Source organism: Bombus fervidus, chromosome 18 (genome assembly GCF_041682495.2).
Source record: "Bombus fervidus isolate BK054 chromosome 18, iyBomFerv1, whole genome shotgun sequence".
Classification (NCBI taxonomy): domain Eukaryota; kingdom Metazoa; phylum Arthropoda; class Insecta; order Hymenoptera; family Apidae; genus Bombus; species Bombus fervidus.
In genome coordinates, this window is record NC_091534.1 from 5,838,860 (window position 1) to 5,855,641 (window position 16,782).

The 16,782-nt window shown below is 34.6% G+C and overlaps 1 protein-coding gene across 7 annotated transcripts in view; it reads left to right on the forward strand.

Moving 5' to 3' along the window:
• Milt (trafficking kinesin-binding protein milt) overlaps positions 1–16,782 on the forward strand; it is a 104,727-nt gene that overhangs the window by 72,940 nt on the left and 15,005 nt on the right. The window contains exon 1 of one of the 7 annotated variants that reach the window (XM_072020921.1): positions 5,621–5,926. The exons of the other annotated variants lie outside the window; for them this stretch is intronic. The gene's annotated coding sequence lies outside the window, so the exon portion shown is untranslated. Of the gene's footprint in view, positions 1–5,620; positions 5,927–16,782 lie in introns of those variants that run through there. 7 annotated transcript variants of the gene reach the window in all.

A 16,782-nucleotide genomic window follows, 5' to 3' on the forward strand; every position in this document is an offset into this window, starting at 1 on the left:
AAAGAGGTTATACAAATTTCCACAGCGCTGAACGTGCAGATTGCACATTATAACGGAATATGCCGGAGTACTATTAATAACCAAAGAAGAACAAGTGAAATCAATATACTTGTATTACTTTACACAAATAATACTAAAACTAAGTCTTCTGCTTAAGTAAACATAAATGAGAAAAATCTCTGCGGATACCTAGATAAGACCGCGATAGACGAAAGTTCGTAGAAGGCTATTATTGTGTTATTAATGACTCGTCAAACACGAAACGAGGATATCCGAGATTTAACTTGTGATAAAATCTTATTGCTGAAAAGTCAAATTGCAATATTTCTTATTGCATTCTTACGTAACGGTATTTACATTTGTATTCTTTTCAGCGGAGGACAGATCAAACGGATTATTATTCTGTTGACTTTCAACACTGCTTATATATAATTTATAAACAGCAACACATCGTGTAGATGTCTCTCGTGTTCTCTTTGTCACTCGTTCTTGCCCTCGGAAAACATGCAAGCAATTTCCAAGTCTTATTAAGAGGAGTCACAGTTTTTACACTTTTTAAGAGAATTTACACTTGAAATATTGGCAATGGTAAGAGGAGTAAATCTTCATGTGCTAACCGCAATTTATGAATAATAATTTATGGTTTAGCCGTAGCTTGTTTATGACAAATGACTTTGAACGTTGGACATGGAATTACGAGAAGAATGAGTGTTGTTAGAAGGAACAACATTTTTTTATAAGAGAATATAAGTATTTAATTTTTACACAATTTTTATATCGCTCGATTGGTAATTTTGTCAATAAAATTTTGTCAATGGTAACAGTTAATTTTGTCAATAAAATTTTGATCAATGATTTCTTTAAAATGTCACGTATTTAGCCAAAATAATTTCTGTTTCTGTATTTTCTAATTCTCTGCATTTTCCCAATTGCTTAAACAATTCTCAACATTGTCGCAGACTTCAAAATTAATAAACTTGTAAGTGCTCTCTTAAACTAGCTTTTCGTGACTCTATATGACATAACTTGCTGCCATAAAATTGTCCTAGTGTTTGGAAAGTGAACATTTGCAGAAGTTCTATGTTTTGATCCAGAAAATTCAGAGGATGGACAAGATGAGAACGCTACAGAAAGAATTGTTCTAGAATGCTATATGCACCACTGGTGTTGCATTTACAAAAAATGTTGTGTCTAGCACCAATATTTGTTAATAAAAGACTTTCAAAACTTGACATGAAAAGTGCAAAACAAAATGCACAATGGGATGCACAAATTGCTGTTAATTGTTATTAATCAAATGATAGGTCCTCCATTTCTCCCAAATGAAATACTAATACTTCCTCCTCCCCCAGTGAAAATACACTTTGGGAAGGTTCTAAACTAGTCTTCAACAACTGTCGAGGACTTTCTCGACAGGGACCCCCACCTTTCTGTCCAATGCAGTTTTCAGGACATTAAAAGCTGCAACTGCTTTACGACAGCCCATTGCTTCCGTGCAGTTGCTTCAACAACCATCCGCGTTCATTCTCCGGTCCAACATTGTCGCTCTGTCTTCCATCCGTACGTCCATTTTATCTAAAAGTTAGCGTCCACCGAAATGACCCACAGTGTGTTCATCTGCTTGCACGTGAAAACACATGCATGAGCACATTGAGAGATTGGTCAGATGATAATATTCCAGACATAATACGATCGAGAATAGTCACTCGCCTAATGACGTTCAAAAGATGACGATCGTTGAGGTTAGGTTGTAGTTAGGTTGAGATTAGGTTGTCTCCGTGGCGGGCAGTAGTGGGGACGTGCCCAGGAGTGCACTGCAGTGACAGCCTGGACAGTACTACTCTACTGTCCATGAGGATTTCTCTGCGTTAAAAAAAAAAAAAAATGGCTGAGGTTAGGTTGAGGTTAGGAAACAGAAAAGTCGTCACTAAACGCGTACGAACGCAATAAGCTGACCGTATTGGTACCGTGTCAAAATTCATCTTGCATCAACACATCGCCAACTTGCACGGAATAATAAGGAGCGAATCTTGCAAATGACCATCGAAGGGTCAGCGCTATTTCGTCTTTTGCATCTCGTACTTTCCTTTGACACGTGTTTTGCATCTTCGATTCTTTCCAAACCAACGTCAGAAGCAATATCACGAGGTCTCTCCTTTGTTTTTGGGTCACCGATGGCCATAGTGTTTCAAAATGGCTTGTATCTACCTCCTTTGCTATTTTTTCCATTTGAACGTGGACACAATTAGAGTGGCTTATTGAATCTTCTCTTTTTTCTTTTTCTAGTATCCTAGAGTCTTCACAGTCTGTTCAAAAAATATTCACAACACAGACATTCACCAAAGTCACCAAGATGTTCTCTTTGGACTTTGCGAGGTTGATAAGTTGAGCTATTAGAATCTGATCTTAAAATTAAGATTAATAGTCTGTGGAAGACATAACGTGATATTTATTAAACAGAACTACAGGACCAAATGTATATAGGCGAGTGATATAATTAACAACGTATGGAGGTTGTTGATTGTTGGCCAGTTACTCTCAGACTAGACGTAGGTAGTGACCCATGATCCCTTAAATATTTTGAACCCCACTCTCTATACAGTAATGAGTGTGACCTGTGTAAGTGTGCTGTTCAAATGCCTGCGTGGGTGTCTGTGTAAGAGTATTTGTGCCTATGCGTGAAATATCGTTGTATTCCAACATGAGCGTAGGTCTCTGGCTATCAAGATGGGATGGTCCTTTAGTCTTGAACTGTACTGGCTGCACAGTCGCGTTACATGCAAACTGTAACACAGTTTCTCTACAGATTTTCACGAATCCCTTCGTTTCCAATGTAGTAATTGTACTGCGTTTTCTATCGTTCTGAGGATTTCTCTTGACTTGGTCCTGGCTGAAGAGCTGCAAACTTTGCTGTGCAGGCTTTTCGCTTCCATGTCCTATAATTGGCTGCCAGGATTAGTTTCATAATGCGCTTATGTACAAGTAACTATGCTTCTATGCTGAACTTAGAACGTCCACCGGTTAACCAGAACGTTGTTTTCCTCCTGAATCGAACTTGCTGGGTCTCTTTGCCGTTTGCTGGTTCCATGTTATCTTGCGGTCAAGATGTAACCCAAGATAGTCAACCAGTTGATTTTGGGATATGATGCACTTATTAAGTGCAACCTGGTTATAGTAAGTTCAAGGTAAACGTGACATGTCCATTTGTCAGTATTTATCCCTATTCTCCACTGACTTAGCCTGTGTTCCTCAATGACTTCGACGCAACCTTAGGACATTGGTCGGTGGCTAGAATTGCTGCATCATCTATGGATGTTCATCAAGTAGTTCCAGAGCTGGTCAGCATGTCGGTTGTGCATCAGATGTACAGCGTAGACCCCGAAGACACATGCGCTTGCTGAATTATGCGATATTTCTTTTTCCATCCACGTTGGATTATTGTCAGTCGCAGCAGTAATAGTTCTTGGAATGTTATTTTCGTTGATGACATTCTCTGTCTTTTTGCTTCGTTTGCTTCGCTGTCACATATTACCAATCTCGAAGCTTACGAATCAACTATTAGTTGAACTCTTACAACATTTATGTAATCGTTTACGTATGCAAAATTTATATTCGCGTACATTTTCTTTTCTTCTCAGAACTTGTTATAATTATCGGCGATAGCTGATATCGAGATTTGAATATTTCCATCGTAAAGTTCACTGGCGTCCGATACTCGCGCGTTATGGCAAGTTTCTTCTTTAATTGTTTATTGTTATGGTTCGGTCCTATACAGGATAGTTGGTGACAATTAGCAGGGAAAAAGTTAATGGATAATATTATCACTTAATCAATCAATATTTTTTATATAAAATACAATATATACATATATATATATAAAATAATTAAATTTGAAATGTGGGAGTATAATTATTATTATAATTAATATATATTATATATATTAATATATACTGTATTTTATAATTGTTTAATTATATTGTATTTTATAACTGCATAATTATTATTATAGTTAATATATTTATATTATATATATTAATTATATATATAAATAATCAATGAATAATATTATCACTTAATCAATCAATATTTTTTATATAAAATACAATATATACATATATATATAAAATAATTAAATTTGAAATGTGGGGGTATAATTATTATTATAATTAATATATATTATAACATATATATTATATATTAATTATATATTATTATTTATTAATATATATAATATATACTGTATTTTATAATTGTTTAATTATATTGCATTTTATAACTGTATAATTATTATTATAATTAATATATTTATATTATATATATTAATTATATATATAAATAATTAATGGATAATATTATCACTTAATCAATATTTTTTATATAGAATACAATATATACATATATATATATATAATAATTAAATTTGATATGTGGGGGTATAATTATTATTATAATTAATATATTTATATTTATATATTAATTATATATAAGAATAATTAATATATATAATATACACTGTATTTTATATAAATTATATATATTGTATATATTAATTATAATAATAATCATACCCCCACATTTCAAATTTAATTATTTTCATATGGAAACAAATATTTACAATGTATGTGCATATATAAATATATAAATATTTGGTAGGAAGTTATAATTACACATAGAATGTTGTATATATTTGTTTTCTTTGTGTCTTTAACAAACATTGCTGGTGAAGTTTAAACGATCATTAGCATTGCAAACAAGGAGGAATAAAAAGTGATTGAGAAACTATTTACAATGAAGATTATTAAATTGTGTACAGCATCGTACACATTGTATTTTATTCTGAAGTCCTTCCTTTTGTTACGAGGATATCAAAGAAAATATTGTGATATTCTCAAAATTTTGTAAGATTTCGTAAAAAGGGAAAAAATGAAGCTTAGGTCAATCTGCGAAAAACGTATATTTCTTAGCCGAAAGTGTTTACAACTTCCAGCGAACCCTCGGACAGTCACACGGTGATCAAATTTCACTCTACAATTCCTACTTATCTCACGAAACTTTTCTCGCTAGGTTACGTAATCCAGCAATTGGAATATCGACAGGTATTCATAACGCTGTCCGATTAGCAATGTACACTAATTGCGCGTGTAAGCTGCACAGATCTCTCAAGGTTTATTAAACGGAAGGAAAACAGAGCATTTACAATGCAAATGTTCGTACGGCATTGATTTTATTTTAGCGAACGTAATATAATAAACCCAACTTTAATAAAAATGTACTTCAAAATGCAGATCTGCTTCCACTGTCTTTTTTACCAATGGCGGTAACAAACATAAAAGAACACTTGCTTATCGACGCACAGTCGCGAACTTCTTTCGAAACATGATCGTAAAATGATACACCGTCCGGCGTTGAACGTTAACAGCGAGCACAGATGCGAAATTCAAATTTATGTACAGACTTTGTAACGTTCAGAATAGAAGCGAGAACTATATGAGGCAGCAAGTCGTAGCTAAGATAGACGTTTCGAAAGGAATAAGAAAGTAGAAAGAGAGAAGGTCCTGGAGGAAAATTGCATTAATTAATAAATACAGCTAACGAATCAGCCATTGCTCCCGATCCTCCCTGGGTTCCTGGCCGATCCTGGCGGAGGAAGAGAGAAGCATTTCGAACAATACGCTCCTGGAATCGGAAGAATCTTCCGACCAGGAGCTACAGGATCCACAAGAGGATGACCCTTACGAATACGACGAAGACATCAGACCGTCGAACGAGGATTTGTTGGAAAACGAAGGTTTCCTGGATGGAAATTGTCCCAGCTCATCTAGGATACCCGCGCCTTGCTGGGGATGTTCCGATTGCACCGGATTGCATACACCGATTTTCCTGTTGGCTTCCTCGCCGACAGAGCCACCCTGCACCTGCATTTCCTGTCAGTAATTCTCAAATTGCCGGGATCAGTTGAAATGGCTTGAGCTTCTTTTTCCTTTTCAGTTCTTGCATTACACTTCCCTTCGAGTTTCGCAAATCCTCGCCTGTAACGTAAGTAGCTGATACACTGTTCAAAATACGAAATTAATCAGTGTGTGATGCGCCGGTGCTTTGGTACAGAATTCGAACGAATGGAACACGTGGAATCAGATTTTAAGGTTAGATTAGAATAAAATTTGTTCATTCTCGGCTCAGTTCTCGAGAAATTCGAGTTTGGAGATTTATCGAGTTAGCTATTAGGTTGGCAGCTAAGTGTTTGCGAATATTGCCATTAGATGGCATTGACAAAATTCGCAATTACTTAGCTGTCAACCCAATAGTTAGAACGTGGCTTATTGCAGGTTAGACGACCACTAAACAATCAACAAACGACAAACAAAACGTGGAATAAAATTCTTCCATTTGAGGCTTCGTTTTCAAGAAAATGAGGTTTGAACGTATTTAATTTACAGTAACAGGCCCGGTCGGGTGTCCGGTTCCAAATGTATTGGGTTGGCAACTAAGTGATTGCGGATTTTGTCAATACCACCCAATGACAAAATCCGCAATCACTTAGTTGCCAACCCAATAATTTAAAATTGTACATTCGTCGTTATTTCTTTTGTTCGTTCAACTTTACGCGAATTCTTATGTTAACAAAAATTGAGGAACTGATTAATCAGATGATATTCGATACGTTTTCCAATTTAATTTTTTCTCAGAAACAGATCGGTTTGTGGGGATATTGTGTTCTAAATTATCGACTTATTTTCACGCGTGGAATAACGTAGAATGTCGATTATTTAGTCCCGTCTGGTCCGGAATTGGTCAAATTTAATTTATTTCCAAACTCGTTTTTCTCGAAAACTTAAACCGGAAATGAACAAATCTTATTGTATATTTTCTTCGTAGAGGATCGTCACAGTTGAACCCTCGGTGTCACACTGGCTCACGAAACGCGCTTGTCTCATATTGGGTCAGCCAGTCCCCGATCAATCTTCGAGCACCTGCTGTTCAAAGAATAGCAGTGATATTGAATCGAACAAATTTGGAAATATAGTTTGAACGTTCTAGAATATTTGTTTAGATAACAAAAGAAGGTTAACAAAGTGACATCAGTTTCGAAAAAAAGATCTAACAATAAGTTTAGAAAAAAAAAAAGGACATTTTTGTGATGAAATACCATACCTTTTTTATGCTCAAGACGTGGTACTCCAAGGGAAAAAATAGTTCTCTAGTGCACGTTTCAAAAATAATATTTATCTGACACGCCGAGGACGAGCTGTTTGTAAGTAGAAAAAATCTGCTGCAATTATATGAAAAAGTCAATTTATTCCTACACAAACATACCAAAATTTTATATTTTAATTATACATACGCAGATTTAAGTATTAAGAAGATGTAATAGCGATTTCACTCAATTCATCCCGCAGTTTATGCACAACAATTTCTGTGGTAAATTTGCACAGAAATAAAATCTGTTCGACTGCAGCAAAAAATACGCTTTTGTCACTATGGCTTAACCTATCCCATTACAAACTTCAGAGAATTGCCAGACACAAACTAATGGGATCATCAGATGTTATAAAAGAACACTACAAATTAATAATAGATAATACATTTGATAATACACATAAATACAAACAAATACAATTACTAATACACATAATGCCATTATAAGCTACGCTTTGAAGATATCTTTGTCCAAAGTAAAACTGTGGGTTACTATGACCCATGATGACAACCGAGGGTTAGGAAACTTTGGTATAGCAAAAACTACAGTATCCAAAGACCTGCTATCTCGACGTATTATTATCTAAACGTTCCATACGCGTTACTCGAACTGCAACGAATCAGGAAGCTATTTACTGCATTCGTAACGCGACAATATTCGTCAGAAGTAAAACACGCTGACACTCGAAACTCGTATTATCCGCGCGTGTTTGAGATTCTTGCTGCAGGAAGAAATTTCTTGGCCGTAACAGAAATGTCGTAATATTTAAATTATCTTATCAATGCGCCACAGTTTCCCGTTATAGTATAACACTTAGGATATAGAGCGACTGGATCATAAAGTTTTTCCGTTATTTTGAACAGTATATTAGAAACGCTGAATGAGAAATTGACGGTGAATGCGCAGCATCTGATTGGTCGAAGACCGAGATGACGAGATGGCGCGTCACCACAGCCTCTCCTCGTAAACGTTCGTGACTCATTCGCGTGCCACGCTCACATTTCACATTTCCTGTTTGTTTCTTTACCCTTTGCTCATGACCTTGTGTACTTATACCCCAGGATGAAAGGGGTGAAAGAGCAATGTCACTGTAGTAGGATTCGCGATACCAAAGCATTCAAAAGCTTCTAATTTTACACTTCTTTCGAGACCTTGGACTTAGTATAGTGTCCGGACCGTAAAGTTATCGGTCCAAACGTGCCTCTTTACGAGGGTACTTTGAGCCGCTAAAGCCGAAAACGAGGGTCGTTTTTCACCGTCTTAACAAGCCGTCTTTATCGTTAGAGCCACCGACAGTTAGCACATAGCCAACCGAATAAGGAGATCTCCCCTCTTTGAAAAACACCGCTGCGTGACTGAACGAGGAAATCTCCTTTTTTCATTTTATTATCAGTTATTGCTTACCTGGAATTGTTTCCAATTAATTGCGCCACCTTTTCTACTTTTATAAAGTACACTATATAATAAATAAAATACACCAATCTAGTGGTGTTAAAATTACTTAATAAGTTACAGTATCAGTTATGACTAAATAAAGTTATAATCGAAACCACACTGTAAACAAAAATTAAAATGCATTATGAATTTTTAATTTCACGTTCAATTCGTATTATTTATCTTTAGTTGTCTTTAATGTTTTTAATTTTACCTATATTTTTTTGTACTTTTAATATATACTTTCAATTGGATGTTTCGTATGAACAATATATGAAATCGTTAAATAAAATTATTACCGCAAAATATAATTGACCACTTAAATAATCTTCGTTTTTTGAGTAAATGAATATTAGTCCTCGATACTTGGAAACATGCGTGGTGGAAACATATAGCTCGCTGTGGCGCGCGCAGTTGGCTAAGTCGTCTTTATAGTTAGAGTCACCGACAGTCAAGACGAAGCTATTTCTATCGAAACCAAAAAACTATTCTTTAAAAAATACGTATTAATAGAATACTTTTATATTTAGTGATTTTTCACGTTCTTACAGAAGGAGTTATGTAGTATACTTTTTTTTTTATTATTAATCCATGTAGGACTATAATTTCTAGGCGAGGGTTGCCACGTTTATAAAATTGTAGAACTAGTCATTTTCGCTGGTATTGGTATACGTAACAGAGATACAAAACTATTTTCATTTTGAATATATAATAAAAAAAATTCATTATATTATTTCTGTAGTTATGGATGCCAAGGTCGTTACATCATTGCAGCGGGAAAAATGTAACGTAAAGTAGGAATTTTAAAATAGAATTGTAGAAGCAGTCATTTCGACTAGCGTGGTAGGTTCTAGTGTTGTGAACGTTTCACCGACAGAGGTCTCAACTTTAGAAATTCGCATAGGACCGCGATCATTAGGTTGAGAATTTTTATGCAAATTCATATTTTTGAGTATATAATTGGAAAAATAAAACCTCGACAGAGGATTGTTTTACGTACCAAATATTATATAAAGCACTATGCTTTGAAAATATTTTATACATTTGTTCGTATTACGTGCGTCCTGTGCATGTTTGCACGTTTCTTACAAATTCATCAAAATCCGCAGTTTAGAGATCATACTTATATTAACAAAAATTAGAAAATTGATTAATCAGGTGATATAAGAATGTACGTAAAGTTAGGTGAACAAAAGAAATAACAGTGCACAATTTTAGATTAAATTACGAAACCTGGTAAAATTTCTGTTAATTACGCACCCTGTAAGGGATTTTTAAAACTAAATTCCGCAGTTAACCGAAATTTTTTACATTTTATTTGCATAAAAACGACCCTAATCTTCAGCTTCAACGACCCCACGCTGAATATTTTGCAGTTCGGACACCACACTAAAACCGAGATCTTTTCTTTGGAAAATATTCTCTGAGATTTTTTGTATTTCATATCCTCTGTGTCTTTTGTCTTATTTCGCATTATTATTTATTTATTGTATTTTATTTATTTAATATTATTTATTGTACGTGCACATGTTCGTGTATCTTTTGAATTCTAAGTTCTTCGTGTACGTATATACAAAGGGATATTTGTGATATGAACGAGACCAATGGAAGAGACAAATAGAATTAGTAAAAGAAATTTTATTTACGTACAAAGCTTCTTCTCTCTTCAAGAAAAATAACTTAGAAATTTGATTCAATAAATGCGCATTTACCTCGATTCGACTTATCCATCTACAAACATATACATAGGTTTCTATTCATACTTGTATTTACAAAGCATAACTTGCGTATCATCTATCTCATCGTTGTACAAATATCAGATGCCCAGATTTGACTGTACTTGCCACGACACATGGAGGATCTTTAGTTTGCATTTTTACATTAAATAGTTTATACATTGATAAATAAAAAAGGTACTACGTTTGAAATTTCATAACATTTATAATCGTCGACAACTAGCAGAACAAAAGCATATAGTTAACAGCAATATCACATAAACAATTTTTGGCAATCTTTTATCAACAAAATTCTGATGAAATAAAAGGATCTGATATTTGAGGATTTGTTCTACAATTTTCTATATTATCTGGAAGAGATATTGCTTCGTAATCACCTTACTAAAAGACTTTACACAATCTTTTTGTAAACTGAAACTGCAACTTAACCTAGCGATAATTCAAACGACTTCTTCCCATAACACGGTGGGAAGATCCTTCGATACAACAAACCAAGTCGTTTTAAAAGCAGTGTTGGTCACGCGAGACATGCTCGCCAATTCCTCCTAAAGAGATCACCTCACTGCAACACGTACCAATATTCTCTGACCCTTGGCGCGTATTGATTTCTTTTTTGTTTTCTTTCTTTTTAAGAAACTGATATCTCACAAAATCAGATGAAACCTCGTAAATCGTCAAACGATTCCTTTCATAATACGAAGAAAGTTGAGAACCTTCTCAAACTTATCTACGATTTCATCTAAGCGTAAGCTAACCAACAGGACACGTCGCTAATGATTGAGATGTCGATGCGACCCTAATCGTTTAAATAAATAAAATAAAAAGAAACGTATAAGATTTTACACAATTGGCGATCATTCAGTTACAAATGCAAAGTGGCTCTATCTTACGCATGTTCTAACTTTACACTGTTAGAAATGTCGAACCGCACATGAATAATCAATGAATGAATATTTAAGTGTGTACAGTTGGGACATATGTTCTGTACGACTTCACCTTGTATTTTTAATTGAACGATCGAGTCATACAGTAAAGTCGTAGAGTCCATAAATACCAGTAGAAGACTAGTTAGTTCTTCGCAATCATACTGATGGCGTTCAAGTAGACGTACCGGATCAAATTTCACACTCGATAGGCTTTGCTATTCGTTTTAAAACGAAAGCTTTGTATGAAGAAGACACATGTATTTTGTTGTCGTTTGTATCACAAATTTTATCACGTTTTGTATATACGTATATTTAGTATATACGTTGTATTATATACATATATATACAGGACGTTTGTTTTAGCGATCTGCACGAGTTTTTAATCCTTTACTATGTTTTATTTTTATTCTGATATTGTGATAAAGAATAATCAGTAAAAAATGTGTATCACAAAAATTTGTGCTCGTAGGGGAACGCAAAGTGGTAGCTAAGAAATTTGTACAATATTAGAAGAAAACATTGAAAATGAATTTAACTGATTAGAATATAATTGCTATGTCAGTTTCTTTCTTAGTAGCGAATATGCTATTATGAACTACAATGCGAGAGGATCGAAGAAAGTGTAAAAAGCTCACAGATTACAACATATTTCGTGTACTCTGTGAACAATTGTAAGAACCACAGTGCTGCCTTATTTTGTACTTTCTATAGTTTTATAGTACATATAATTTACAAACTTTAGTTGCTTCCTTCATAAACGATTCTGTAAATGAGAATACAGTATTTTATATATACCATAGTCTTAATTCTCACTATAATATCATAAAAAAAAAAGATAAATATTCACGAAAAGGGCTCTCCAATTCCGATGATTTTTTAATTTGATTTGTGAAAATCGTCACTCTAAGTAGCGTTGTGAAGGTTTTAGTTAAGGTCGCTGTATATTAAAAGCTATTATCAGAAAATGTTTATAACAGAATTATGTTGTATTTTGATGCAGCAGTACCAGTAAGTAAAAGCTTACACCTGCACTTTGAGAAAAATTCTAAAGGAAAGAAGAAAAAGTTCTGACAGACTTAAAAATAGATTTGAGTTAGATCAGATTAGAAACCCATCAGAATTTTTGTTCCTTTCCTTTAGAATTCTATAGGCTTCTATTGTATAGACTGGTTTGGTGGGTTAGGGGCTTAGGTCCATGATGACCCATCTCTCCATCCTGACATATCTATACCTCATTTCAGGCCACTGCTTCTCCAATCAGAAGTAATAGTTATCCTTAAAATTTTTTTGAAAAAAGTCATTGACAGAGGAGCAATTTTCGTTTAAGCAGAAAACCCAAATGGAAGATCAATAAATTTTTTAAAAATTTCTAGAGAAGTAAAAGGAAGTGATTGAAAAGAAAAAATAATTTTTAAATATTCTGGTTACGACAGACCGTTACAAATGATCAAATGCTTTCGATTATCGATAACCTAACCCTGACTCGATAGCTCGATACCAAAAGTCCATAATCTCCACTTTCTGGCAGGTATCCAGTACGTATTTTTACATCTTAAGATTTACTTGCTCTCCTTTCACTGTTATATGTTGCTTCCAATCGAACTTATTGTCCAAGTGAAGATCTAAATATCGCACTGATGATAGTTCCGGTATTTTTATGCTATTAACAAAGAGTGGTCATTACCCTTTCCTTGAGGAGAAACTGTTAGGGTTTAACCTAATCTCATCGATTTCAATCTTCCGTTTGGTGATCCAGTTTTCGAGTTAAATCTAGGTGGCGCTGAAGGTAGAAAGTTCATCACAAATGAGTTTGAGTGAGGTTTAGGTTATCTAAAAAAAAGTCTGTTATTTACATTCCATTAAACGTATATGGTGTCCGGAAAGTTATTCTACTTTCGTGCAAACTTTTTTTGATAATTATATGTTTAATAAACGGCAACATCCAACTAAGATGTTCATCGTCCTACACAGGTTGATCGATTATATTGATAACGTATTAAAAAATTATGTAAATGGGAGGTGGCTCTGTTTCTGTGAATATTTACCAAAAAAATGTATTATAATTTCGTTTGAAAAATTTAATATAGATCGGATTATATTTTGGAGAATATTATTGTCGATGCGTTTTTTATTATTTTGTGTTGTATAGTCAGTGCGATAAATTTGTTTAACAACTGTTTTGTTACATTATTACAAGTAACTAGGAACGTGTAGAACGTTAAACCATCCAATATTTGTATTATCTTAGGAGCATAACATATTTATGTATATTACAATTTATTTAACTATTCATTCGAATGTAATTCTTTTTAATTATTCAATGTTTTATTTTCAATTACGAGAAACATTTGTTAAAGGAATATTAGAATTAAATTTGAATTTGATCGAATATGCCAGTTACTTGTCGTGTATTATTTATTAATTTCATATTATTTAAAAGTTTAAGAAGCAAGCTTTTGTTTTATTCTTATCTTTCTTTCAATTTCTGTTTATCGTAAAATTTTTGTGTCCATTTGCGTTTTGAAATTTTATTACCGAAACAGTAGCGTTTCCTAGTTATAATTATCATAATCTTAATTGTAATTATTGTATTATAAATATTCGTCAGTCCATACGACTTTTCAGTTCCATTATTCTATTCGCAAATCTTTAAATCACAGGCAGTGCTGTTTAACACGAACGTAAATTTATTGCACGCTTTTTGATTGAAGCACTGGTATATATATATAGCAAGGATTGTTGGTTGTTTCTCATAATTAATCGTTTAATTTTTATAATAAGCCAAGCACTTTAAAACACTTTAAAACAACAAAAAGTTGAACATTTGTTTCTGGCTCTTACAAAATACACTTATGTTATTTTCTTGCTAAATACAGTATAACTGTAAGAATAGTTCTAAAGCTCTATTTAATTCTTAGCTCAAATTTTGTTCTGTATGCATAAGATGTATTACTAATTCGTTAATATCTTTAATGCGACAAACAATTCATTTATTTATCACTCAGAGGTTCTGGAAATTATTACTGAACAACTATTCTATTATCGTTATTATTATACTTTAATTTTCACTCCAAGGACCTTGAAAAAGAAGCTTGTTTTGTCTTGCTTAGAGAACTAAAATTAAACGACACCAAACAGGGAACTGAACTAAGCTTAAAACTACTACCTATAATACAAATAATATTCTATACTAGCATACAATCTTAATATAGTTATTATTTATTAGGCACGTTTACATATAATCTACAGATCAGATATATTTACATTAAATAGGAATTTAATATATGACAGTTCTTGTGCATTAAAAATAAAGGGCCCACAGGGAGAAGGGGGAATATCAAGTTTTAGCATTTCTCAGAAAATGAAGATTTATTTTTTATATAATTATAACTTCATATATTTGCTCATATATATGTGTATGGTATATTCATTTCTCCACCCATACATTATAGTTTCTGGATAATAATTTATGTTACTCTTACATCATAAATGTAAAACCTAGATCCACAACTAATCTCTAGTGGTAATCAATTCTCTTGCTAATTGTTCAAATATTCTATTATACACTACATATACTATATATATATATACTACATATTCAAGTCTCTCACCAATCTTCCTTGTAATACATCATTCATGTCCTCCTTTCATTGGTCATTTCCCATCATGTCCCGCATCCAAATCTCTGCCTCCTTGCCCCGCTTCCCCGCATTAGGTGCATAGCTACATGTGACGAAAACTCTCTTCGTCCAGCTCCCACGATTTATGCTTTAGGTTCTCTTCCTCAGCATACCGTCTTGTCCCCCCCAACATTCTCGCCTAAGACCGGGACTACACGAGCGTTAGATCGACCCTGCGTTGTAGAAACGCATGTACACACGCGTGAGCCGTGTAGAACATTTAGCGTTGTGCATGTGTGTAGCTACGCAACGCAGCACCGGCCCAACATTCGTGTAACCCTGGCCTCTAAGTCTTTGTCCACTGCCCCTACGACTCCATTTTTCATTCAGGATTTTTCGACTGCCACTTCTTTCTTTCTTAACCGGTATTCACTGCAGTATGTCGACTCTGCTTCAATCTTCTCGAATAACACGTTCTACCCTCCTGCATAATTCATCTTTTATTTTCCAGCTCTTTGTACTCCCGCTTAAGCGATGGCAGCTTGCCCATCGCCCCATCTCCTACCTCGTTGAGGGTTCCAAGCAGTTGCTTGTCCCATTCCGAATATTTTTTATTTCTTTGTTGAGCAGATCTTAGGGCACCTGCCTTCCTTGATCCTTTCAATTGCCAGGATGTATATGCTGGTTCTTTTTCTGGCTAGTATGCCCAATTTCGTTCTGCCCGAATGCAGAGAGCCTCAACTTCAATTTTGTTGAATTTCGAATATTTTGTAGAGGGGACCGTCCTAAGCAAAGTAACCAGGAAAAATTCCTCGCTTATATCGCTTAATCCCTCTACTACTACTGCCACTGTCACGTAGCAATATGAGCTTCTTTGTATATGTGACTTCTCGACCAATACGCGAGTTTTTACCTTGATGGTTGTATCGAAAATGGCGGTTGACGACCTCTGCTCGTGCGAGGAACCCCTCCGGAAACCCTGGTCCTGAATAGCGTTACCAGATCGAGGGAATTAAGGGAAAAAATCCCTCTGGTAATGGGGGAAGTAGTATAGTCGGTGAATTAGTGACGTCGTGACTCATGCCGTAGATAAATGGAAGGGTGGGGGACAATATTGGTACACGCGACGCTGAGAAACATGAGATGAAATTCATGTCACGTGACACAAGCGACAAAGCTGTAGAATGGCAGTAGGGATAACGTGATATCATGTTATCGCCGAATTAAGGGAATCGTGTGGCAGCCCTGGTCTTGAGTAACATGCACTTTGTTCGCGGCATAAGACCGTGTAATATATAAGGTGTTCTGACAAAGCACCTCCATTCTTCGGTGTTTTGTGACTGTCAGTTGGTAGTTCCTCTGACTGTAGCCAGAGCATCGTTGTCAGAAAGGTATGTACGTGTGCGTTAACGAGACTGTAGTAGTAATACAACTTTTAGAGATGGCATTAGTATATATATATATACCCTTTCTGCTTCGATACAATCTAGTCAGAGAACTATTAGAAAATAATCACAAACCACCAGAAAGAACACTTCATATATTATACCGGACGTGCGACGATCGTAGTTTAAATGTTAGGTTAGGTCAGATTCTATGGTGCGTCTGGGTGGCTCGACCCCAGCCGCCAATGGAATCTAATTTAACCTAACCTAGCCTAACTATATACTTTACCTCTATTAGGAACGCAGCCTTATGCGAATGCATACGGCTATAATTTCATTTTTAATCATTTATATTGGAGTCAACGTAACGTAACAAGTGCCATTTTTTTTTTGCCTTAACTTTTGAACCACGATCATCGTATGTCTCGACAAAGTATAATACTCAAGACCTTCTACAATATATTCGAAAAAATCCAATATATA